General features: G+C 42.4%; 3 long non-coding RNA genes across 3 annotated transcripts; 2 read left to right on the top strand and 1 right to left on the bottom strand.

The window, feature by feature from the left end:
* Nucleotides 1-682: 682 nt before the first annotated feature.
* Nucleotides 683-26048, bottom strand: LOC144988558 (uncharacterized). Its single transcript, XR_013652489.1, has 2 exons — nt 25892-26048; nt 683-878 (listed from the first exon to the last, which is right to left on the bottom strand). It is a non-coding gene; the product is annotated as an uncharacterized LOC144988558 (long non-coding RNA).
* On the top strand, nt 1049-2732 carry LOC144988409 (uncharacterized). The gene is made up of 3 exons (XR_013652325.1): nt 1049-1349; nt 1720-1781; nt 2422-2732. It is a non-coding gene; the product is annotated as an uncharacterized LOC144988409 (long non-coding RNA).
* On the top strand, nt 24193-26933 carry LOC144988350 (uncharacterized). The gene is made up of 2 exons (XR_013652224.1): nt 24193-25670; nt 26047-26933. It is a non-coding gene; the product is annotated as an uncharacterized LOC144988350 (long non-coding RNA).
* Nucleotides 26934-27301: the final 368 nt, after the last annotated feature.

The following is a 27301-nucleotide window of genomic DNA, read 5'->3' on the forward strand; positions in this document are numbered from 1 at the left end:
CTTAAGGTCTGCACTCGCTGCATGTTTCATGGTATTTACCATGAATTTACCACAGAAACTACCCCTTAAGTACACTGAAACTGTAACTGTAAAATAAAGTCAGCCCTATTTCCACTCAACTACATGGTACTTTCATTACTAAATACCGGGTATGTTCACTTGAATATTACTTGGTACTTACCCCTTAAGTACACTGAAACTGTAACTGTAAAAGAAAGTCAGCCCTATTTCCACTCAACTACATGGTACTTTCATTACTAAATACTGGGTATGTTCACTTGAATATTACTTGGTACTTACCCCTTAAGTACACTGAAACTGTAACTGTAAAAGAAAGTCAGCCCTATTTCCACTCAACTACATGGTACTTTCCTTACTAAATACTGGGTATGTTCACTTGAATATTACTTGGTACTTACCCCTTAAGTACAATGAAACTGTACTGTAAAAGAAAGTCAGCCCTATTTCCACTCAACTACATGGTACTTTCAGTAGTAAATGCTGGGTATGTACACGTATTACCTTCCTGTGCAGTGTACATACACACTTGGTCTTCTGACCTCACCAAATGAGACAATGCTAACCTGTTGGTAAGGGTAAAGTAACTACATTGTAAAAAAAATATACTGGCCTGATTACTTCTTGTAACATGAGGCAAGTTTAAAGAGAAACAAGAAAGCAGTGAAAACAACAATCTTTAATATGATACGTGTCTGCAGCATACAAAGTGTCATCACAATGAAATAGGTTTTAAGTACAAAACAGTACAAAGGAGCATTCTAAAAAACACATTATTGGCCTGAGGGTCGTGCTTTTTGTCCATCAGAATTCTTTCAGCAGAGTTTGGTAACGGTGCAGGACTTCTTCAGGGTTTGTAACTGCAAGAAAATTCACAATATGAGCTCAAGTGAACATAAAAAGCATAACGACTTTGAAGTACAAAATATATTTTACTTATTTAATCATTTCTCTAATTAGTTTGATAAATCTCTATGAATTTTTTTATCGCTTTGACTCTAATGCTTGAAATTAATCAAGTATCCTCATTTAATAACATGATAATAAATTATTCAAAACTTAACTTTTTTTAAATATTGTTCTAAAAATGAACTTGTTTTAATATATATTATATAATGTCAGGAAAATATGTAAAACAACAAGGCTAAATATTTACCTTTAATACTAAAAACACCCTGAGTGTGTGTTTTTGTTAAGTAGCTCGGGGCAAGTAAAGTTGCAAATTCCCAGCGCACTTGAATGCAGCACAACTACCCCCAAAGTGAACGTGCAGATTAATCCGGAGAACCTCGAGGCGCGCGCAACAGTTTGAATTTCTCTTCATCTGGCAGGTAAGCCAGTGTTTTTGTTTTTTTAAAATATTGGATAAATTACATGTAAATATTTAAACTGATCAAACTTTATAAATAAGCTAACCTCATGATTTCAAGTCTCTGTGTTTGAAACGTGACGTAAGAGCATGTCTACCTTACTGCAATAATTTCAGTTATTTCATGTATACATTTTCAAAGTTTGTAATGAAAATCTACAAACATTGTTTTTACTTACCAGGAGAGTGGCACCTGTAAAACAAACACGTAGCCTAAATGTTGTTCTGTTGTTCTGTGCTCGTTTGACTGAGGGCACGTCTTTCTGGGAAAATCAAAGAAAGGCGTTTATTTAAAATAATGATGACGTACTTCCGTCTTTTTACCGCTTTAGATCAGCTATGGTGAAGAAGACATTCCAGACGAATCCGTGAAGTCACAGGAGAGTAAGCTAAAGTAAGTTAAATCCACCAAGTGGACATATTTACATTAATGAATGAGTTTAACTGCCTTTTCCCCATTTTCTTTTCTTTCGCCGTTTTTATTTTATTTTTATTTATTTATTTATTTTCAAATATGATAGAGACAACAATACCACCCAACAGTGAATGTAACTGTTTGAAAATTAAAACATATTTTTGTGAATAACTGTGTTGAATTTGAAATTGCCTATTTATTTATTTTTTCCTTTTCTTTTACACTGCAATGTTTTTCATGCTAATGCAAATTGTAGGTGTGAATAATATTTATAAATAAGAAATACACACAGCAATTGCCAATTAAAACATTGCTTTTGTCATTCTTTGTCTAAACAAATTTGATTTTCTTATGGTAATTTAGATTTCTTTTCTTTGATTTCTTTTTTGTTGTTCTTGTTTATGTAACTAAAATCTAAGTTGTGAATAATTTATTATCATGTTCATAAATGAGGATAATTGATTAATTTCAAGCATTACAGTCAAAGCGATAAAGAATTCACAGAAATTTATCAAACTAATTAGAGAAATGATTAAATAAGTAAAATATATTTTGTACTTCATCAAAGTCGTTATGCTTTTTATGTTAACTTGAGCTCATATTGTGAATTTTCTTGCAGTTACAAACCCTGAAGAAGTCCTGCACCGTTACCAAACTCTGCTGAAAGAATTTTGATGGACAAAAAGCACGACCCTCAGGCCAATAATGTGTTTTTTAGAATTCTCCTTTGTACTGTTTTGTACTAAAACCTATTTCATTGTGATGACACTTTGTATGCTGCAGACACGTATCATATTAAAGATTGTTGTTTTCACTGCTTTCTTGTTTCTCTTTAAACTTGTCTCATGTTACAAGAAGTAATCAGGCCAGTATATTTTTTTTACAATGTAGTTACTTTACCCTTACCAACAGGTTAGCATTGTCTCATGTGGTGAGGTCAGAAGACCAAGTGTGTATGTACACTGCACAGGAAGGTAATACGTGTACATACCCAGCATTTACTACTGAAAGTACCATGTAGTTGAGTGGAAATAGGGCTGACTTTCTTTTACAGTACAGTTTCATTGTACTTAAGGGGTAAGTACCAAGTAATATTCAAGTGAACATACCCGGTATTTAGTAATGAAAGTACCATGTAGTTGAGTGGAAATAGGACTGACTTTCTTTTACAGTTACAGTTTCAGTGTACTTAAGGGGTAATTTCTGTGGTAAATTCATGGTAAATACCATGAAACATGCAGCGAGTGCAGACCTTAAGGTCAAGGTACTTTATTTGTACTTACCTTGTTCTTACATGTGGTAAGTACCATAAAAGACACCTTTGCACAACATGTAAATACCCAGTAAGAATATTATAAATACCCAGTATGTACCACATAGGTATGAACCAAATAGTACCATATAAATACACAGTAAGTACCATGTAAGTACAGAGTAGACACAAAAAGTACCATGTAAGTACCCAGTAAAGTCCCATAGAAAGTACCATGTAAACACACTGTAAGTACCCAGTAAATTCTATAAAAAGTACCATGTAAGTACCCTGAAAGTACCCAGTAGTTACACTATAAGTACCATGTAAATACCACTTAAGTACACTGTAAGTACTGTACTGTAAAAGAAAGCGTTACCGAAATATTTAGTAATGAATATTTCATCATGATAATTTGATTTCAATTCCTTGTCTGTTTTAACGTATTTAAAGTCATTTATGCTTCATAGGTTAACTGATTAATCTAAATTGTCCATAGGTGTGTATGAATGGCAACCTGTCCAGGGTTTCCCCTGCCATCGCCCATAAGTGGCCGGGATAGGCTCTGTCAGCCCCGTGACCCCCAAAAGGGACAAACGGAAAAAGATAAATAAATAATTAATGATGATCAATGACATTCCAATTCCTTGTCTGTTTTAACTTAATTTCAAGTCATTTCTAATCTTTTGCATTTTCATTCATGATCATGTTTTTGGGTCCAAATCCAAAAGAAATGAGCAAACAGTGAAAATGTCATCTGTCAGTCTGTCATCAGGATGGGTCCCACCTGACTGAATGGACCAAGTTCCTGGACCTCCAGCTGCATCACTGCTCCTGAACACACTTTTCTGTCTGATTGCAGGTTGTGGAGCTGCAGTTTGTCAGATATCAGCTGTAAAAATCTGGTCTCAGCTCTGAAGAAAAACCCGTCTAATCTGACAGAACTGGACCTGAGTGCGAACAAGAACCTGCAGGATTCAGGAGTTGTTCATCTGTGTGGTTTTCTGGAGAGTCCAGACTGCAGACTGCAGACTCTGAGGTCAGACTTCATGTTTCAGTTGTGTTCAGATCAATATGATGACAAAGTTGTGTTGACCCACAGTGAGCAGAAATGTCCAGATTCTGATCTGCAGCAGCATCTTCCTGCAGCTGCTTGTTCTCTTCAAAGATCTGCAGAAGAACTTTTTCTTTTTCTTCCTGCAGCTGCTTGTTCTCTTCAAAGATCTGCAGAAGAACTTCTTCTTTTCTTCCTGCAGCTGCTTGTTTCAAAGCTGTCTGCTGACATTTGTGCTCCACAAAGTTCTGCTTGCAGCCACCAGCTCTTCTTTGAGTCTTTGCTCCGACAGACTCCTTTAAAGCGCGTGTAGAAGAAGCAGCTGTGCACGCTCACATGCACTCTGAGTCATGCTGCTGTGTCTCAACAGATGTAGCTGAGAGTCCAGCGGCTGATGTTTGTGAGCAGACAGTGACAGAGTCATGCTGCAGCTGGATGCTGCTCTGACAGACACATCCTCCACAAACATTCTCACCTTTTCATCCACAAACATCATCACATCATCCATCAAAGCTCCCAGCAGCTTCTGACTCTTCATTCAGAGCTGAAGTCATTGATAAGGGATCAATGTCCAACATTTCCTGCTGACTCTTCCTCATCACTTCCTTCTTCTCTCTGCTTTGATCTGTTGGAGCTGAAAGTCTCTGCTTGAAGGGCTGCAGCAGAGAAGGACTGGAAAATCATCTCCTGAAAACTGGGATGAAGACTTTCCAGCATCCTGCTGCTGAAATTCTCCCATGATTCAGTGCTGTTTGGAGAAGAGCTGAGCAGAAAGAGGAAGTGGACTTTTTCTGCTGCTGCTGCAGAAACATCAGTTGGTTTGGATGCAGCCACAGGCTGATGTTTGACTTTCACACATCTGGACTTCTTTCCTGAAGCAGCTGCATGTTGTCCTGAATGTTCCTGAATGTTCTTCTTCTCTGCTTCTGCTGGATTCTTCTGATCTGCTGCTGTTGCTTCACATCTTTGGACTTTTTCTAAACTTTCTGATCTTCTTCAGCTCTGAACTCTTTAGAAGAAGTGAAGGATGAAAAACAGGAACTTTGTCTTTAAACTCAACTCTTTGTTCTGGATTCAGGTTGAAGAGCTGCAGATTGTCAAAGACCAGCTGTGCTGCTCTGGTGTCAGCTCTGAAGTCCAACCCGTCACACCTGACAAAACTGGACCTGAGCTCCAACTACCTTCAGTATTCAAATGTTCAGAAGCTCCAGGATCTGGTGGAGAGTCCAAACTCCAAACTGCAGACTCTGAGGTCAGTAGAGGGTTGGAGTCAGTCCAGCTGCTTCCAGATGTTTGGTCCTAAAGTTAGTCTGAGAGCAAAGATGCAGAGTTTCCTGTGAAGCTGCAGCTTCTCAGTGAAGCTCTGAGGAGAATGATGACATGCTTCAGGACAACAGTCAGCCAATCAGAGCAGCAGAAGCTCCAACAGGTGAAGATGACAGGAAGCTGCTGCTCTGAACAGGACTGAAGCTCCTGCTGCTCTTTCTGCTGCTGTGCTGCATCACTGACTGACAGACCAGGATCAGAAGACACTCCTTCTCTCTCTCTACTTTGTATCTGCAGGTGGGAGGACTGGTCAATCTGATGTTCCTCCTGGAGGAGCAGAGAGGAGCAGCAGCAGCAGCTGGTCTGCAGAGATGTTGTGACTGGATGGCGTTTCTGGGATCCTATCAAAGATTGAGGGAATCATTGATCAGACACAACATTTCTGGATGAGATAGATCTATGTGTGGGTCAGGGGAAAACACAGTCAGGCGTTGGATCCTGGTTCTGTCTCTGGAACAGGGAAAGACACAGAGCTCTGGATTACAAGATTCTGGTTCCGGATTTTTCACTCTCTGAGCATAAAGCCGGTTTTATCCCGAGGACATGAATGAACAGAGTGGATCTTAGTGCGGAATGACAGCCTCTGGATGCAGAGAATCATTTTGATGCAGCTGCTGCAACGACACCAACTGCCTTGAAGCAGGAGGGAGAAGGGAGACACCTGCTGGCTGTTTGCAGAACTGCATATAAGTATCAAAATATGGAGTGCTTTACTGTTCATAATTAAATAAATAAATATTTAATTAAATAAATAAATATTACCTCGTGAAAATACACAATCAACCAATAAATCTCTCATAAATATATAAAAATATCATGAAATGGTGAAAACTCTACACAATGATTTTAAATTAGCCATTATATTATTCAATATATTTCATTTTGCTTTAAAAACCTGTTCATTATTTTAAAACAGCATTTTAAAAAAATCATTTTATTCATGTGGAATATTATTATAATTGTACGTCTTTTTTTCAGAACCATGGATTTCAAAATCAATATTTTCCAAAGTAGCTTTGTTTTTATTTCATGTTGCTGTTTTTCACAATGGCGTATTTATTTCATGAAGAGCTTTTTCAGGAGAATGGGTCTATCTGTCAATCAAACTAGACAAGGCGGAGACACTTTTGTGATTGGCTAATCCTTTACTCAGACATAAGCAGCAGCACCCTGACTACATCGATCGAAGATGTTTCAGCGAACGTGACGGCGCAATGCACACTCCTCAACACTAGGAGGAGTGTGCACCTCAACACATCCACAGTGTTACCAGAAATTGGACAGTTTTGGTTCTAAATTTGCGGATAAAAGTGGCTTTGGGCGAGTGTGCATAATTCGGGTGATTTTGTGCTTGGTTCTGCAATTTTCACCTTCTCATGAACATCTAGTAGTGGTTTAAGTTAGGCTGAGTGGTTGTTGGAGTTCCACAAAACTTCTATGAACTGGAGTTCAATAAAGAACTCCAGTTCATAGTGGGAGGAGCTAGCAGCTAATGCTTTAGCCTGATAGCCACTTGGAGCTGTACCTGTGTTTATCTCACCTAAAATGCATGGATGCACAATGCACACGGAGATTGTTAAGAGATCAGGTTTATTTATTTTGAATATTACCACATGATAACAATGTTTCCATGTTTGAGTTCATGAGATCATCCAAGAGAGTCTCTGCTTCAGGTCCTGCAGTCAAACTACGTCTCAAATTACGAGTAAATCAGAGCCCCCAGCGCAAAAGTGTGTGTGTGAGCGCAAGTTGAGGCTCTGTTGTTCAGTTCGCCGGAAAAGTAATAATAAAAAAAGTATATACAAAGTACAGAGACTGAATCTTTTTTTTTTTTTTTTTTTTTTTTTTTTTTTTAACTTGTCCTGTCCAACAGCTGGGCAGACAGACGAGAGCTGAGGGCCTCTTGTGTTGGACATATTTTGCTTTAACAAGAGGGGTTATTAATCTTCTGACAAACCAAAGGTATGTCTGAATAAACCCCTTTTGTAATTGAGGCCAAACTTTATTAATTTCAATCATGTCTGAAAATCTTTGGTGTTGGACCGGACGGAAAAGGAAAGAGGGGAAGAAGAGAGAGGGACGCTAGAGAGAGGGGGGGGGTAGGGGGTGATAATAGGAGGGGAAGGGGGAAAAAGACCATGAAGCAGCATACAGCAACAAGTTTACTGGTTGTTAATCATGGTAAGGTTCAAATGCAGTACAAAAAGGGCGGGGCCGGTCCACACACACACTCAAATGTTATAAACACACCTGCTAGCTGCAAAAATGTCCACCTGTCGACATGTACACAAAACAGATAGTGTTCACACACGCATACTTATGCCTTAAAACCAACTAGTGTGAAATATTTCAGTCATTCAGTCATGCAAGCTATTAGTGCAAAGGTGAGCTAACACCAGTGCTCAGGTGAGGTTTTATGTTCTTCTAAAATGGATGGTGGAACGTGAAAAGAAGGAGGGAGAGTGCCCAGCCATCCCCACCCCAAGACCCCCACCGCAGCAGCAGCGGCAGCCGGAGTCCCCCCAACGCCACACGGGAACCGGCAGGGAACAACCGCCGCCCGGGCGACCAAGCCCGCCACCCAGGCCAGGGCCAGCAGGGCCGCCGCAAGGCCCCCAGAGCCAGAGGCCAGGGAAGCACGGAGGGAAAGAGAGCGCCGCCCCAGCCCAACCAGGAGAGCAGCCCCCCCGCCGCGCCGGGAGAACCCAACGCAGAGCCCCACCGGAGAAGGACGCCCACAGCCCCAAACGAGCACCCCACCACCACCCAGGAGTTCCGGGCATCCCCCCGCCCCAACCCCAGGTACGAGCCAGGACCCCCCAAGGGAGACCCGCTCCGCACTCCAGGCAGCCATCTGCCCGGCCCACGGTTGGTCCAGGTAGGAGCGAGGCAGGGGGCCCGCCGCCCCCGCCCAGGAGGGGGGAACCCCGGGGAAAAAAAGAGAGGGCCCACAAGGGGTGTTATAAATATGGCCCGACCAGGCTCGGCCACAGTTGGAAATTTGGCGGGGCCCAGCACTCAGGAGCAAGGACCAGAACCCACCCCCCAGGGACCAGACACCCCCGGCTCAGATGTAATGTGAACTCCCCCACCGCGCGGAGAGAGCACCGCCGGGCCCAGGAAGCCGGCACCCTGGGGACACGGCCGCCGTTGCAAAGGGGCCCGCACCCCCCACCAGGGAAGAGGCAGGGGACAGACGGACCCAGGTCCCACCTTCCTTGCAAAATGTGTGTGCGTGTATGTGTGTTTGAGATGGTGTGTGCGTGCATGTGTGTGTGTTTATGTTGGGATGTATATATTGAGGGGGGAGGGGTGTGTGTGTACTAAGGGGGGTGCAGTTAAAATTGGCGGTTAGGGCACTAAGGGGACATCTCCTGATTACTCACAGTGACGTCCCCTCACCCTCCCCACCAAGGGGCCCTAAATGTCTAAGGTGCGGTTAAAATTGGCGGGTAGGGTGCTAGGAGGACATCCGCTGCTTGCTGGCAGTGATGTCCAAGCACCCCCCCTACCAAGGGCCCTACATGTCTAAGGTGCAAATAAAACCGAAAGAGGGGGGGCCCACTCCATACGGCAACCATAGGAGGGGGGCCACTGCCTAGTAAACCCCCCCCCCCCCAAGGCTCATCGCAGGCTAAGCCCCCCACCCCCTCACCCTATTATGAGGTTATATGAGGAAGGGGGTAAGTTGGGGACAGCTGATAGACTGTCCCCCGGTGGTCAAACAGCTGTCCCCCGCCCCCCCCCCCCCCCAGCAAGGGGGCCAGGCCCACCCAGCCCAGGGGCCCCACCCCCGGAGGCGCCGACACCCCAGGCCCAGCACCACCCCCCCCACACAGAGAGAGAGGAGCCAGAAAGCGCCGGCCCCCCCCGGAGCAAGCCCAGGCCCCCACTCCCAAACGCCGGCCCTAGAAGAGCTCTGGTCAGGCCTCGACGGGACCGAGGCAGCCAACCAGCCGGGGAAACCGCCGATGGCCTCAGCGGAGACCCCGACCCGTCAACCCCCCTGCCCCGTACCAATAGTGGACCCCCCCCCCTCCCCCAGAATGCCCCCCCACAGGTCAGGGCCGACAAGACCCCCCCCCCCCCCCCCCCCAGACCCCGCAGCCGAAGCGGAGGACACCCAGAGCGACCGGGGGCCCCAAGAGGGTTGTCCCCTCCCGCACCAGAGCCACGGAAGGGCCGATCCCAGCCCCAGGCGTAGATGGGAAGCCCATCCAGCGCCGCTGGGCCCCCCCCCCGAGCAGCGCCCCCCGCCAACCCCCCCCAGCACAGGCAAGGGGACCACCCCCCCAAGCCAGGCCAGACCACCACCCCACCCCCCCACCACGCACCCCCACACCCAAGCCCAAAGGACCACGCAGCGCCCCAGCCCGCCCCACCCAGGCGCCGGACCCGATCCCCCGACCAACGGAGCCCCCAACAACCCCCGCCAGGCACCGGAGGCCCCGACCCCCACCCCGGCCCACGGCAGAAGGGCAAGGAGCAGCGGCGACCAGGCCCCCCCCACCCCCTTAGTCACGGAGTTAGCTATGGGAGACCAGAGAGACCGAATTCTTTCGAAGTTACTTGAACTTTGGGCTGACATTTTTTCCAAGCTGATATGATCAAGCAGCAGATTTCTGTGTTGACTTATATTTATATATTTTTTTGCTTTTCCAATTTATTAAAATAGTTTTTTTAGCAATGCAAAGAGTTATGAAAATGATAGAGCCTAATCCTCCTTCTACATCGATGGCACTCATGTCACCAAGCACACAAAGTGACGGTGAAGCTGTGATTGAAACCTTAAGCCAGACTGATAGATCGGCACAAACCTGCCGCCAGAGAGCCTGGACAGGCGTGCAGAACCATAGTGCATGCATGTAATTGTCGGGTAGATTACTGTGACAGTGCTGACAAATGTCTGAGTTACTGAGACCCATCTTGAACATCCTCTGTCCAGTGTAGTAAATTCTGTGAAGAGTTTTGAAATAAGCGACTCGTCGCATTTCGGGCAGACACTCGGCAGAATTGCAGTTTACTCCCCTAGGGCGGGTCTGTTAATTAACCCACCTGCTTAGCGTCCTATTTAAGTCAGGTGTACAATTGTTCATTCTCTCTTACCTTCAGCGCTCATTCTTCGCCGGTCTCCGAGCCCGCGGGTCTCCTTCTCTTTCGGCGTCTTGCCATGTTCCCCCGTCCTTGGGAAGGATGATCCCCATCTTTCTGATGTGGGGTTTTGGTTTCGCCGCGTCTGCTCTCCTTAATTTCTCCTCCGCTCCGCGGGCGGCTGCCGATCCGCGGGCGGCTGACGGCGCACAGCGCGTTCGTTTCGCCGCGGTCGCGTGCATCTGCAGGGGGTGTGCTTTCCGCAATGTTCGGGATGTCCGTGCCCCCCGATCAGGAGTAGTCGGGTCTTCTCGTCTGCCGTGGTCACCCCAATTATCCACGGTGAGCGTCGTGCGGTACTTTTCCCATGTAGTTTTCTATGGCTGCGTCTCGCTTCCTGTTTACTTCGGTGACGTCACGCCCCTAAGGACCCTGGGAGTTGTAGTTTTTTTCGGGTCCTTTATGATGCACTTCTGATTCTTTTTCTGCTGCGTAGTTCTGCGTCGTCCGGTTGTTTTATTTTTTTTTTTTTTTCAGGGGTTGTGGGGTCCTTTCTGTGGTTGTGAAGGCTGGCAGTCCTCGTTTGGACAGGTTTCTCATGCTGGCTGAATTTATCGTGGCTTTTAGCATTTATTTTCTATTGCTGTTTTGTTCTTTGGGAGCTATGTGTAAATCTTGATTGTCTTTAATTTGATGCTGGCTTTATTATTATGGCGGTTCTTCTGTTTGTTTTCTTCGTTGTTGTAGCTGCTGGTTAGTTGGAATGTGAATCAGTGTCTCTTGGACCCGTCTCTGCGCTATGGACATTTTCCCTTATGATTGGTCTCTCTTATGCAGCGTCTATGGCTCATTTTATTCACTCAGCGATCCTCATTCATTGCCCCGCACGTTCTGCTCCGCCTGTTTTTCCCTGCTCTGTGTACCCCAGTGGGTCCTGCCCTGTCCTCAGGGACTTGCGTCGGCCGCATTAGTGAGTGTGTCGGTCTCGTCGCGGCCTTGTTTTCTCGGCTGGGGGTAGTTCGATCCTGGGCCGCGTGTTCCTGTTCTGGATTTTCGTGTTTTGCGTTTGATCTTTCCCTCTCTATGCCTGGAGTGGTTTTGTGATGAATGTTGTGTCTTCAGGCTTCCTCCACTTGTTCTCCTGTGTCTGCGCCTTCTGGTTTGGGGGAAAAGGATTTAAGAAGAGTGGTTTGTGTTTGACCGGCCGCCAGAATCTACAGCTCTGATGGTTCTTAAGGGGTCGTCCGGTTATTTCATCCTTGGAGATTATATTAAGGCTGTTTCAATATTGAATGATAGTATTGTGTCATCGGTTGACTTGGTTAATTAACACTTTGAGCAACTTCTACCCTGACCATAGGAAATATATCACTTGCGCTCTCAAGCTTAGTTCAAGAGTTAAATTTTGTGTCCACAAGTCAGTCTTCGGTCTGACTTTTCTAAGCAGATGGCACTCTGCTAGATGCATCCCCATTTGGAGGCTTGTTATACTCCGCCTCTGAATGCTTAAGGTTCAGTCTAGCAAAAATAATATCAAAACCATGATCCCTCATGGCTCTCAAGTTCTCTTTTGCAGTATTCAGTCGCCCTTGGCTAAATAAAAAATTTGAGAACCATTAATATCATATACAAGGCATCAAATCCAGCCGAGCTGTAATCCTCTGCTACGTGGGATGTTGACCTTCCTCATCTACAAATCTCCTTGGCTACTCTTCCCATCTACTACTCCTACTCCTCGATGGCCTCCTGAAGGTGCGTCCCTCTGAAACTGTCAAAGGTTACTTTATCATTGGAATATATAAAACAAAAAATTGGTGTTAAGATTCCGTGCAGGTCATATATTTCACTATTATTTCACTGTTGGAATTTGTAATTATGGTGGTTTCTAGGGTGCGATAAATCCACAATGGGTCTTTACCTTAACTATCTACTAAATTTCACTTTCTCAGATTTGTTTTTAAAAGCACTGTTATTTAATTTATCTCAATCATTTTGAAACTGATCAGTTTCTGGGTTGTTTATATATTCTTGTCAAGACTAATACTGCTTTGTTTTTTATCTATGCATCGCATCCTGAGCCTGCGAACCCTCACGCCCCGATCAGCTTCTCCGTTTCCAGGAAATGATGTCACCCATGCATTCCCTGATCTGGTGCTGCAACGATGACTGCTCAACGTACCTATTGCTGCACTGAAAGTGAAGGGGTGGTGGACCTCCTCTGCGTTCCAAGGACACTTCTGGCTTGAATCAATCTATGTCAGCTGCAGAATGAGTGTGAAATTCTTGGATTATAAATGTTGAAAGAAAATTATTTGTCAGGTGGAAGCCTCAAAATTTAGGTTGCTCTAAGTTGTATCAATTCAGTCATTTTAATTGGTATGCCAAATGGGAGAAAACTTTGTGGCCGTTAAGCTCGTTGTGGTATTGTCGTTGGAGTTCGTAATAATGGCAGTTATTAAGCCTGCGTTAGTAGCATGCATGATGTGTATATAATGGCGTCGAGCCCGTCATAGTGTGATGGCAGCTTAGAATAATGGATTTTACTAAGCTTGTGTGAATATTATGCCAGATGAAATGTTTATGGCCGTTAACCCCGTCATAGTATGTGATGGAAGCTTCAAATATGGGGTTATTTCATTCATGGCATAGGATGTCATCGGGAGCATTGTATTGGATGTAAGTTTGTGTCATCCTAGGGTCGTCCATGGCGGCTAGAATTATAGTTCCGCCAGCGTTTTGCGGACGTGGGCTTTACGTTCTAAGATCAGGTAGGAGTACTTCTTATGTCGGCTCCCATTTTATTTCTTTCCCTCTCTCTTTGAGGTAGTATGCTCCCCTGGTGTATGGGAGCGGCCCAACGGTCAATGGTGCCGGGGTAAACACATAGCAGATACACTAGATAGCATGTTCCCTTCGTAGAGTGGTTCTCGAACGGGAGCGGCCCAACGGTCAATGGTGCCGGGGTAAACACATAGCAGATACACTAGATAGCATGTTCCCTTCGTAGAGTGGTTCTCGAAGGGAGCGGCCAAACGGTCAATGGTGCCGGGTAAACACATAGCAGGTACACTAGATAGCATGTTCCCTTCGTAGAGTGGTTCTCGAACGGGAGCGGCCAAACGGTCAATGGTGCCGGGTAAACACATAGCAGATACACTAGATAGCATGTTCCCTTCGTAGAGTGGTTCTCGAAGGGAGCGACCCAAACGGTCAATGGTGCCGGGTAAACACATAGCAGATACACTAGATAGCATGTTCCCTTCGTAGAGTGGTTCTCGAAGGGATCGGCCAAACGGTCAATGGTGCCGGGTAAACACATAGCAGATACACTAGATAGCATGTTCCCTTCGTAGAGTGGTTCTCGAAGGAAGCGGCCCAACGGTCAATGGTACCGGGTAAACACATAGCAGTCATACTGGAAAATGAAATGAAGTGAAGTGAAAATGGAATGCAGCCGAAAACACACCTCATCTTATTTACACACTGATTATACATTCACATTTTCTCTTCTGGATGATCTTGGCGTTGGGGGTTTTTGTTACCCTAAAGCGTAAGGAAAATAATTATCTTAAGAGAAGTCCTCCCTCAAGTAGAAGCCGCGAATGATGAGTATAAAATGCATGGTGTTTAAATTGAATCAGGTTGTGTAATCTTGTTGGCTCCCCTCCAGTCTTCTTTTTCTCTCTCTCTCTTCAGATAGTATGCTCCCCTGGTGAACGGGAGCGGCCCAACGGTCAATGGTGCCGGGTAAACACATAGCAGATACACTAGATAGCATGTTCCCTTCGTAGAGTGGTTCTCGAAGGGAGCGGCCAAACGGTCAATGGTGCCGGGTAAACACATAGCAGATACACTAGATAGCATGTTCCCTTCGTAGAGTGGTTCTCGAAGGGAGCGGCCAAACGGTCAATGGTGCCGGGTAAACACATAGCAGATACACTAGATAGAATGTTCCCTTCGTAGAGTGGTTCTCGAAGGGAGCGGCCAAACGGTCAATGGTGCCGGGTAAACACATAGCAGATACACTAGATAGCATGTTCCCTTCGTAGAGTGGTTCTCGAAGGGAGCGGCCAAACGGTCAATGGTGCCGGGTAAACACATAGCAGATACACTAGATAGCATGTTCCCTTCGTAGAGTGGTTCTCGAAGGGAGCGGCCAAACGGTCAATGGTGCCGGGTAAACACATAGCAGATACACTAGATAGTATGTTCCCTTCGTAGAGTGGTTCTCGAAGGGAGCGGCCAAACGGTTAATGGTGCCGGGTAAACACATAGCAGATACACTAGATAGCATGTTCCCTTCGTAGAGTGGTTCTCGAAGGGAGCGGCCAAACGGTCAATGGTGCCGGGTAAACACATAGCAGTCATACTGGAAAATGAAATGAAATGAAATGAAATGAAGTGAAAATGGAATGCTGCCGAAAACACACCTCATCTTATTTACACACTGATTATACATTATACATTTACATTTTCTTCTTCTTCTGGATGATCTTGGTGTTGGGGGTTGTTACCCGAAAGTGTATGGAAAAATAACTGTCTCAAGGAATTGAACGGAGCCTTATGCCAAAACGAAGTTGTGAATCAAATTGTGAATGTCATCCTAAAGATGTTGTGAAATAAATGTTCTTCTGCAAGAGTTGTCTGACTGAAATAAGCGACTCGTCGCATTTCGGGCAGACACTCGGCAGAATTGCAGTTTACTCCCCTAGGGCGGGTCTGTTAATTAACCCACCTGCTTAGCGTCCTATTTAAGTCAGGTGTACAATTGTTCATTCTCTCTTACCTTCAGCGCTCATTCTTTGCCCCTCCCTCCTCCCCGGCTTCCACCTGTGGGCTCCGTTACGGGGGTTGTTACCCGAAAGTGTATGGAAAAATAACTGTCTCAAGGAATTGAACGGAGCCTTATGCCAAAACGAAGTTGTGAATCAAATTGTGAATGTCATCCTAAAGATGTTGTGAAATAAATGTTCTTCTGCAAGAGTTGTCTGACTGAAATGGATTAGCTGCAGATTTGGACTTTTTGTCATTTTAAAGGTGTTTAGACAAAGTTCTGACCAAAAACTTTCATCTGTGCTGATGCTCAAATCCGCATCCCATTTTGTTGTCGGAAGTGAAATATTGTTATCTAAATTGCATAAAAGTTTGTATATTTTGGAGAGAGTTTTATTCATTGAGAAATTGATCAGAGTGGTAACTACATCTGGTAGCTTTAAATCGGTGTCTCTGTATTTAAACTTTTTAGTAATAATTGATTTAAGTTGCTGATATTCCAAGAAGTTATATATTCCATGTTTGTCTTGAAGTTCCAGGGGAGTTATAAATCTTCTATCAATAATTAGGTGCTCTAGTTGTTTTACGCCCCCTGCTTGCCAAGCTGGGAAGTGGATAATTTTTTTGTTTATGAGGATGTCTGGGTTGTTCCAGATGGGTGTCATTTTGCACGGTTGAATTGATGATTTTGATATTTTGAGAAATTCCCACCAGGCTGTTAAAGTGGCATTTATATTAATACTTTTGAAACAATCCTGTTTTTTAACTATTTGGCTAATAAATGGAAGATCTGACAGGTTGATCTTTCCACATAACGCCTGTTCCAAGTCTAACCATGAGTTAGTTTCTGGATTATTTTTTAACCATTTTAAGATATATTGTAATCTATTTGCAAGAAAGTAATTGTGGAAGTTAGGTAATTCTAATCCTCCACAGCTTTTTGCAGATTTTAAAGTTTTTAGACTAATTCTTGCAGGTTTATTGTTCCATAGAAAGCTTGATATGGATGAGTCTAATGTTTTGAACCATTTTAATGGCGGTTGTGTGGGAATCATTGAGAAGAGATAATTAACTTTGGGTAAGATTTTCATTTTTACCGTGGCTACCTTGCCCATAAGGGACAGAGGCAGGTTGGTCCAGCGTGTTAGATCGTCCTGTATGTTTTTCAGTAATGGGGTGTAGTTTAGCAGCACCAGTTCTGAAATTTTGGGGGAAAAATAAATACCTAGATATTTTATATTGCCTGATTTGACTGGTATTGTGAGTCCTTGCTCCGCATTACTGTTCAGTGGTAATAAAACAGATTTATTCCAATTAATGGAATAGTCTGATATAGAAGAGAATTCATTAATGATTGTTGCCGTTTCATTTACAAAATGTATATTACTTAAAAACAGTAATATGTCATCTGCATAGAGACTAATTTTATGATGGCTGTGTTTGGTTTTAATTCCTTTAATACTCTCATTCTGTCTTATTGCTGCAGCTAGAGGCTCGATAAATATTGCAAAAAGAGAGGGGGAGAGTGGGCAACCCTGTCTAGTTCCTCTTCCAAGAAAAAACCTGTTGGAAGTCTGTTTATTAGTTCTAACTGATGCATTGGGGTTGTGATATAATATTTTGATCCAATTGATGAATGATTCTCCAAACCCAAACTTATGGAGGGCAGCAATGAGGAACTTCCAGTTTACTCTATCAAAGGCTTTTTCAGCATCCAGTGATAGTATAGTCATTTCCTGGTTTTTGATGGTGGCAAAGTCTATTATGTTAACGAGTCTGCGGACATTATCATCCGAGTGTCTGCCTTTGATTAATCCAGTTTGATCAAAGTCAATTATGTGAGGAGTGACTTTTTCTATTCTCTGTGCTAGTGCTTTGCAGATAATTTTTACATCTGCATTAATTAAAGAAATGGGGCGATAGCTTGAAGGACTCGTGGGGTCTTTGTCTGGTTTTAGAAGAAGGATAATGTTGGCAGAGTTCATGTTAGGTGGTAGAGATTGGCTTTCATTGATAAATTTTACCCTTTTATAAAACGTTGGTGCCAGTTGTTCCCAGAATTCCTTATAAAACTCTGCAGGAAAGCCGTCAGGCCCTGGTGCTTTACCATTAGGCATAAGTGACAGAGCTTCATGAAGCTCAGACAACGAGAGCGGAGAGTCTAAATTTGTGATTTGATCTTCGTTTAACTTGGGCAGGTTTATATTGTTGAGAAATGAGTTGATACTTTGTTCTGAAGGATTGATCTGTGGAGTGTATAAGTTTTGATAAAAGTCTTTAAACACATTATTAATTTTTACCGGGTCATGGGTGACATTCCCTGTTTGGTCCATAATAGAAGTGATTGTTGATTTTTCTTTATTAATTTTAAGCTGATTAGCTAGAAATTTGCCAGATTTATTTGAGTTTTCGTATCTTTCCAGTCGAAGCCTTTGTATCTGGAATTGTGTTTGTTTATTGATGATGTCATTTAACTGCAGCTTTAAATTTTTCATGTCGCCCAGTATGTGTTCCTGTGCAGAAGCAGCATAAGCAGTCTCCAGAGATTTTATTTTATTTTCTAATTCTAATAAATCTGCTTTCTCTTTGCGTTTTTTATGCGTTGAATAAGAGATTATTTTCCCTCTCATGACAGCTTTTGCTGCTTCCCAAAGAATACTTGGTGATATTTCAGAAGTATTGTTGAATTCTAAGAACGTTGCCCACTCTTTTTTAAAGAATTCAATAAATTCCTGGTCTTTTAACAGAGATGTATTAAACCTCCAGGTTGAACCCGAGGGTCTGGGTAATTCCCTTGAAATAGTAACAGAAACTGGTGCATGGTCACTGATAATAATTGGATGAATGTTGGAACTTTTAATTTCTTTCAAAAGGGAGTTACTGACTAATAAATAATCTAAACGAGATTGTGAATGGTGAACTGGAGAGAAAAAGGTGAACCCCTTAGTGTTTGGATGACATGAGCGCCAAGCGTCGCAGAGACCCAGATCATTCATGTACTGCTTTAGAATACTTGCAGACTGCCATGTACGCTGGTTTGCTGCTGTGCTGAGTCTGTCAAGTTCAGGGTCCAAAACCAGGTTGACGTCTCCTCCTATAATGATTGTGGAGTCAGAGGGAGCTGAGAGTGAGGTGAAGAATCTGTGAAAGAAGGAAGAGTCGTCAACATTAGGACCATAGATACTGGCGATGCAAAAGTCCTTATTCTGAATGGATATATTAATGATTACAAATCTGCCTTCTGGGTCAGTAACTGTATCCTTATGAGTAAATGTAACATTTTTATTAATCAAAACTGCAACCCCTCTTTGTTTGGAGTTGAAACTGGCAGAATACATAACTGGATACTGGGAACAGCACAGGAGTTGACCAGCTGATAAAGATAAATGGGTCTCCTGCAGCAAAGCTATATCTGCTTTAAGATCATCCAGGTGATTTAACACTTTCAATCTCTTTGGCCCAGAACCAAGTCCGTGCACATTCCAGCTAACGATGTTAAGACTGTTCATAGCTGTTCTAACCGGGAGAGTGCAAGGCTAAATAGTGCGTGTGCCCGTCCGTGTGCGCGCGCATGCTGTGCGTTCCTGCTACACTGACAAGCGCTGTGCGTTGAGGGTGAACGTGTCTTGGCTATGAGCTGCATGTTACGTGCGTCCTGTGTGAGCCTAAGTGAGGTTTTTGCAGTTTATCAACGTGTGTGTGCGGGATCGCGTGTGCATGCTCTTATGCGCGCTAGTATGCGCGCGCGCCCGTTCCGTGAATAAATAAATACTCACCGTGGTTGTGTTGACTTTACCTGATTCACATATGAGAACATGGGAAGGGGGGAGGACAAGAGAAAAGAGAGAGAGAAAGAACAAAAAACAAAAACAACGAAACAACAGAAACATGAATGTGAAAGAAAGAAAAAACACTTTTCCTGAGAGGTGTGGATTATTGATGATCCGATTATTTCCTATTCAATTAAATAAGTTTGCGGGTTTCTTCTGGGCAGCGCAGATGTCAGTGTGCCTCTGAAAGCCTTCAGCACAGCCAGGGTGTTACCTCTGGGTCCCGGAACAGCTTGCCATTCACATAAAGTTTATCAACGGCAACTACCGCGCGGGCTCCAGCAGACAGGTGCTTCCTCCTCAGCGGGAAGAGGATTTTCCGCCGGCGGAGGATCTCGCCTGGAAACTGATCATTCACGCTGTAATGTGTGTCTTTCAGCTCTCGCCCTCTGCTTTTTACCTGCATCTTTTGTTTATAATGTTCAAATTTAGCAACAATAGGACGGGGACGCTGATTGTCCGGCCTTTTTCCTCCGAGCCGGTGAACCCTGTGGAAGGAGATCTTCTGGACTTCTTCCTTGGGGAGTTTCAGGTGGACCTCTATGAAGGACTTAACAATGTTCTCCGGGACTTCTCCTGCCTCTTCTGGAATCCCTGCGAACACTAGATTGTCCCTCATGCTCCTCGCCTGAAGATCCAGGAGGGTTTCCTTGATGGATCGGTTTTCCTCAGAGAGACGGGCGGTGTCGTGGCCCAAGGTCTTGACGGTCTCTCTGAGGGCCTGGTTCTCCGCTGCGAGCTCCTGCACCTGCTGTTGGCTGAACTCCAGAGACTCTCGCAGACCTTGGAATTCCTTATGGAGGATCTCCAGCAGATTTAAACGGCAATCAAGGCTGGAGAGCCTTTTATCAATTGAATCCAGGATGTCACTCATGTTGCTGCCTGGAGAGGAGACAGCCCCCGGGGAGTCTTCGGGACGGTTGCGTTTGGTGGACGGAGTGGCGGTGTTGGATTTCTTCATGAGGCAGGTATTGAAACACTCGTCGATGTAATTCTCCAGATCCTCCAGATCCTCCAGGTCATCCAGGCTGGCAAATGCTTGACAAACTTTTTCAGATTTTTATTTTTTAACTTTCTGGATTATTTAAATATGGCGGTGTAATAAAATAAATCAAAAATGTTTGTTCACAACTTACGCGCCGCCAAGTAAACTGACCACACTCCTCTCGTCGGCTCTCGCGATACTACAGCATCACGTGTCCCAGATCGAGAGACTGAATCTTTTAATAACACTGAAAGGTCTGAAAGGGGAAGTGAACCCCAAATCAAACCCCGGATCTCCGCTGCGTTTTACAACCAGAAAGAGAAACTTTCGCAGGAAAGGTTCAACATTTTCCCCGAGAGGGGAAAAAAAACAGAAGACCTGATTATAATCATTGTCTCAATGGAAATAGATAACATATCATAAGGTTCAGGAGGCCCGAGCGGGCTTGTTCCGCTTTGCCCAGCTGTCTGGTCTGATTTTCGGTCCGCCAGCTCGCCTCCTGCGAGCCGACATAAGGCACGATGACGTCAGACTGAATCTGTGAGCTCAGACAGCAGAGCTGTTAGCTGCAGAACAAAGGAGAGCTCTGAGTGAATGGCGTGACAGTCAGGAGTGTTTCACGGGGAACTTCGAGACGTGGACGACCGGAGCTCCTTTGGTCCACACAAACCCTCAAACTACAAAAACAGAGTCGTCCATGTTTGCATATTTTGCTGCAGACAGTTTGTATCAAATGTCAGCAAAGCCGCACGAATATCGCTGAAACATGTAATCTCTTTGACTGGCACACCGCAGAGCGGGTATCGAGGAATATGAGTCGATTTCCATGGATCAGCAAATGAGCTTTTAGATCCCGCCCACATTCACTGAATGACAGTTAGACCCATTCTCCTGAAAAAGCTCTTCATGAAATAAATACACCATTGTAAAAAACAGCAACATGAAATAAAAACAAAGCTACTTTGGAAAATATTGATTTTGAAATCCAAGGTTCTGAAAAAAGACAGAATTATAATAATACTCCACATGATTTAAAATGAATATTTTAAAATGCTGTTTTAAAATAATGAACAGGTTTTTAAAGCAAAAAGAAATATATTGAATAATATAATGGCTAATTTAAGATATGTGTAGAGTTTTCACCATTTCATGATCTTTTTATATATTTATGAGAGATTTATTGGTTGATTGTGTATTTTCACGAGGTAATATTTATTTATTTAATTAAATATTTATTTATTTAATTATGAACAGTAAAGCACTCCATATCAAAAGACTTCAAACTGAAAGCTGCCTGTAAAATTCCTGCAGCCTGTTTGGATCTAATAAATGCTCTTTTGAATCAACTCTGTGTTTTCTATTGATTTTTGTCTTCATTCTATCTTTGACTCGCTTTTTCCCCTGCTCTTGCCGCTTCCTGCTTTATTTGCTTTTTAATCATTTAATTAATCATTTTTAATTATTTTACCTCATCCACAAATCCTGGAATATCAGACTGGTCATCATTTTTTGTGACTTCCACCTATACAAATCAATATTTTTACGTCTGACAAGCCAGCGACATGTCCGGAAGAGGAAGAAAAACAAACTCCCACTGTGAATGCTGTCGGATCTACCAACAAGGGGTGGTAAGAAGCAGACTCTTACTACAAATGAGAAGAATAACAGTGACATAGACCTGAGTGATGTTGTGTCCTTTCCGAAACTTTGTGCGGAGGAACTCTGTGTTAAGCCAAAGCGTAAAGATGACAGAACATCCGAAATAAAGCTCACAAACAGATTTTTACCCCTAACACAATGTTCTTATCAAGGTAACCAACGACATCCGCCTGAACACTGATGATGGCAAAGTCTCTGTCTTAGCTTACCTGAGCGCTGCCTTTGATACTGTTGATCATGGGATCCTTTTGCACAGACTCCAAGACTGGGTTGGCATCTCTGGATCTGCCCTAAGTTGGCTCAAGTCTTCTGTCTAGAAGACAGGAAATATTTTGTTGAAATTGGGAGTTGTGTCTCAGACTACATGGCCTTGAATTGTGGTGTGCCCCAGGGATCGATCCTGGGCCCCTTCTGTTCAACCTCTACATGCTGCCACTAGGATAGTTAATACGCAGTAGTAACATATCTTATCACAACTATGCAGATGATACTCAGATCTATGTGTCACTGACAACAGGTGAATATGGGCCGGTGGATTCACTCAGCCACTGCCTCCAACAGATCAGTGCGTGGATGCAGAACAACTTTCTCCAGCTAAACTCAAACAAGACCGAAGTTATTTTTGGCCCACAAAAACAAAGAGAAAGTTTCAGCATCTACCATCATTCTCTGTCTCTCAAACCCTCACATCAAGTCAGAAATCTAGGGGTAATCATGGACTCTGACCTGAACTTTAACAGCCAAATCAAGTCAGTAACATCAGCGGCATTTTACCATCTGAAAAACATTGCCAAAATCAAAAACATCGTGGCAAAGCGAGACCTGGAGATACTTATTCATGCATTTGTCTCCAGTAGGTTAGACTACTGTAACGGCCTGCTCACCGGCCTGTCCAAACGAGCTGTAAAACAGCTTCAGTACATCCAGAATGCTGCTGCTCGAGCCCTGACCAGAACCAGGAAGTATGATCACATTAGTCCTGTGCTCAGGTCTCTGCACTGGCTCCCTGTACCTCAAAGAATAGACTTCAAGCAGCTCTGCTTGTGTACAAGTCTCTCCATGGCCGTGCACCAAAGTACATCTCTGACATGTTAGTGCCATATGAACCATCTCGTACTCTGAGGACCTCAGGGGCCAGCCTCCTGTTGATGCCCAGAGTCAGAACTAAACAAGGGGAATCAGCGTTTCAATATTCTGCAGCTAAAATCTGGAACAGCCTCCCTGAAGTCGTAAGACAGGCCTCTTCTGTGTTCATGTTCAAATCTAGACTTAAAACATTTCTGTTTAGCCGTGTATATGACTGACAGGTCCTATCTGCACTTTTCTTTCCTTTCCTTCCTTTATTTTTAAATCAATTTTCAAATTTTTTCTTTTCTTTTAAAGTCAATTTTACGTTGATTATTTCTATGATGTATTGTGATTTTAATGTATTTTTCTGTTTTGTGAAGCACCTTGAATTACTTTGTGTACGAATTGTGCTCTACAAATAAACTTGCCTTGCCTAAACTCCTCCACCTGGGGCAGGGACACTCCACCCACCGAGAGATGACAAAGTACCTGGTTGAGAACCATGGCCTCAGATTTGCGGTGCCGACCCTCATCCCAGCCACTCCACACTCAAGCAAACTGCTTCAATGCACACTGGAGGTCTCAGCTGGAGGAAGCCAACAGGACAACATCATCTGCCTGCAAAGAGCAGGGAGGAAATCCTGTGGCCCCCAGAACTAGACCCCCTCCGGCCCCTAGCTGCGCCTAGAAATTCTGTCCATAAAAACTATAATTAGAACCGGTCATAAAAGGCAGCCCTGCCTTTGTGAATGTGGATAAGTGTGTGTGGACAGATTGAGTCCTTCGGATAAACAAACATCTATGTGTTAAAGTTATAATGATAAACATCAAGACACTTTTAGCCTCTTTTTGTTTGTGATCCTATTCCCTCCTGTGTGTTTCTTTAATTCAGTGCTTCTTAATTATTTTTTTGCAAGGCCCCCACCTAGGAAAAATAAAATGTTTCGCTCCCGGCCAACAGTGACGTTAGCGTCTGCAGACTGAGGTCCAGCTGTAATCAAATCTAATCACATTTTTTAAAGCAGGCTTCTTCCTTCACCAGACTGGACCAGTTAGAGTGAAAGAAGACGGACTTGTTCTTGTAATAACAGTCATTTCAGTTGCTGCTTTGAACAAACATCAAGTTTGTTACAAAAGATCAAAACCAGACAGTTTCTGAGCAAAAGTTAATGTGGATAAAGTTCATTACAGAGCAGATTAAGAATCATGTAGTGAGAACAGGAAATGAACAAACAGCATTTCCTCTTTAGGACACTTCTGGCAGGAAAAAGATAGACTTCCGTTTTATAATACTAAACTAATAAACTTTTGAACTTTATCTTCAAATGTAATGACATCAAATGTCTTCTTTTATTTCATTTTTACCGGTAACGCTTTCTTTTACAGTACAGTACTTACAGTGTACTTAAGTGGTATTTACATGGTACTTATAGTGTAACTACTGGGTACTTTCAGGGTACTTACATGGTACTTTTTATGGAATTTACTGGGTACTTACAGTGTGTTTACATGGTACTTTCTATGGTACTTTACTGGGTACTTACATGGTACTTTTTGTGTCTACTCTGTACTTACATTGTACTTACTGTGTATTTATATGGTACTATTTGGTTCATACCTATGTGGTACATACTGGGTATTTATAATATTCTTACTGGGTATTTACATGTTGTGCAAAGGTGTCTTTTATGGTACTTACCACATGTAAGAACAAGGTAAGTACAAATAAAGTACCTTGACCTTTAGGTCTGCACTCGCTGCACGTTTCATGGTATTTACCATGAATTTACCACAGAAACTACCCCTTAAGTACAGTGAAACTGTAACTGTAAAAGAAAGTCAGCCCTATTTCCACTCAACTACATGGTACTTTCATTACTAAATACCGGGTATGTTCACTTGAATAGTACTTGGTACTTACCCCTTAAGTACAATGAAACTGTACTGTAAAAGAAAGTCAGACCTATTTCCACTCTATTACATGGTACTTTCAGTAGTAAATGCCACTTATTACCTTCCCGTACAGTGTACATGAACACACTTGGTCTTCTGACCTCACCACATGAGACAATGCTAACCTGTTGGTAAGGGTAAAGTAACTACATTGTAAAAAAAATATACTGGCCTGATTACTTCTTGTAACATGAGGCAAGTTTAAAGAGAAACAAGACAGCTGTGAAAACAACAATCTTTAATATGATACATGTCTGCAGCATACAAAGTGTCATCACAATGAAATATGTTTTAAGTACAAAACAGTACAAAGGAGAATTCTAAAAAACACATTATTGGCCTGAGGGTCGTGCTTTTTGTCCAGTTTGGTAAAGGTGCAGGACTTCTTCAGGGTTTGTAACTGCAAGAAAATTCACAATATGAGCTCAAGTGAACATAAAAAGCATAACGACTTTGATGAAATACAAAATAAATTTTACTTATTTAATCATTTCTGTAATGAGTTTGATAAATCTCTATGAATTTTTTTATCGCTTTGACTGTAATGCTTGAAATTAATCAAGTACTATCCTCATTTAAAAACATGATAATAAATTATTCAAAACTTAACTTTTTTTAAATATTGTTCTAAAAATGAACTTTTTTAAATATATATTATATAATGTCAGGAAAATATGTAAAACAACAAGGCTAAATAATTAGTTTTAATACTAAAAACACCCCGAGTGTGTGTTTTTGTTAAGTATGGCAGGGGAAGTAAAGTTGCAAATTCCCAGCGCACTTGAATGCAGCACAACTACCCCCAAAGTGAACGTGCAGATTAATCCGGAGAACCTCGAGGCGCGCGCAACAGTTTGAATTTCTCTTCATCTGGCAGGTAAGCCAGTGGTTTTTTTTTTTAAATATTGGATAAATTACATGTAAATATTTAAACTGATCAAACTTTATAAAGAAGCTAACCTCGTGATTTCAAGCCGCTATCTCTGTGTTTGAAACGTGACGTAAGAGCCTGTCTACCTTGCTGCAATAATTTCAGTTATTTCATGTATACATTTTCAAAGTTTGTAATGAAAATCTACAAACATTTTTGTTACTTACCAGGAGAGTGACACCTGTAAAACAAGCACGTAGCCTAAATGATAAAGTCTGTTGTTCTGTGGTCGTTTGACTGAGGGCACGTCTTTCTGGGAAAATCAAAGAAAGGCGTTTATTTAAAATAATGATGACGTACTTCCGTCTTTTTACCGCTTTAGATCAGCTATGGTGAAGAAGACATCCCAGACGAATCCGTGAAGCCACAGGAGAGTAAGCCAAAGTAAGTTAAATCCTCCAAGTGGACATATTATTTACATTAATGAAGAGTTTAAATGCCGTTTCCCCATTTTCTTTTCTTTCGCCGTTTTTATTTTATTTTTATTTATTTATTTATTTTCAAATATGATAGAGACAACAATACCACCCAACAGTGAATGTAAATGTTTGAAAATTAAAACATATTTTTGTGAATAACTGTGTTGAATTTGAAATTGCCTATTTATTTCTTTTTTCCTTTTCTTTTACCCTGCAATGTTTTTCATGCTAATGCAAATTGTAGGTGCGAATAATATTTATAAAGAATAAATACACACAGCAATTGCCAATTAAAACATTGCTTTTGTCATTCTTTGTCTAAACAAATTTGATTTTTTTATGGCAATTTTGATTTCTTTTTTGTTGTTCTTGTTTATGTAACTAAAATATAAAGTTGTGAATAATTTATTGTCATGTTCATAAATGAGGATAATTGATTAATTTCAAGCATTACAGTCAAAGCTATAAAGAATTCACAGAAATTTATCAAACTCATTACAGAAATGATTAAATAAGTACAATTTATTTTGTATTTTATCAAAGTCGTTATGCTTTTTATGTTCACTTGAGCTCATATTGTGAATTTTCTTGCAGTTACAAACCCTGAAGAAGTCCTGCACCGTTACCAAACTCTGCTGAAAGAATTTTGATGGACAAAAAGCACGACCCTCAGGCCAATAATGTGTTTTTTGGAATGCTCCTTTGTACTGTTTTGTACTTAAAACATATTTCATTGTGATGACACTTTGTATGCTGCAGACATGTATCATATTAAAGATTGTTGTTTTCACTGCTGTCTTGTTTCTCTTTAAACTTGCCTCATGTTACAAGAAGTAATCAGGGCAGAACATGTTTTTACAATGTAGTTACTTTACCCTTACCAACAGGTTAGCATTGTCTCATGTGGTGAGGTCAGAAGACCAAGTGTGTTCATGTACACTGTACGGGATGGTAATACGTGTACATACCCAGCATTTACTACTGAAAGTACCATGTAATAGAGTGGAAATAGGTCTGACTTTCTTTTACAGTTACAGTTTCAGTGTACTTAAGGGGTAAGTACCAAGTACTATTCAAGTGAACATACCCAGTATTTAGTAATGAAAGTACCATGTAGTTGAGTGGAAATAGGGCTGATTTTCTTTTACAGTTACAGTT

The sequence above is a fragment of the Oryzias latipes genome, chromosome 2, assembly GCF_053564925.1.
Source record: "Oryzias latipes strain Hd-rR chromosome 2, Olatipes_Hd-rR_3.1".
Taxonomy (NCBI): domain Eukaryota; kingdom Metazoa; phylum Chordata; class Actinopteri; order Beloniformes; family Adrianichthyidae; genus Oryzias; species Oryzias latipes.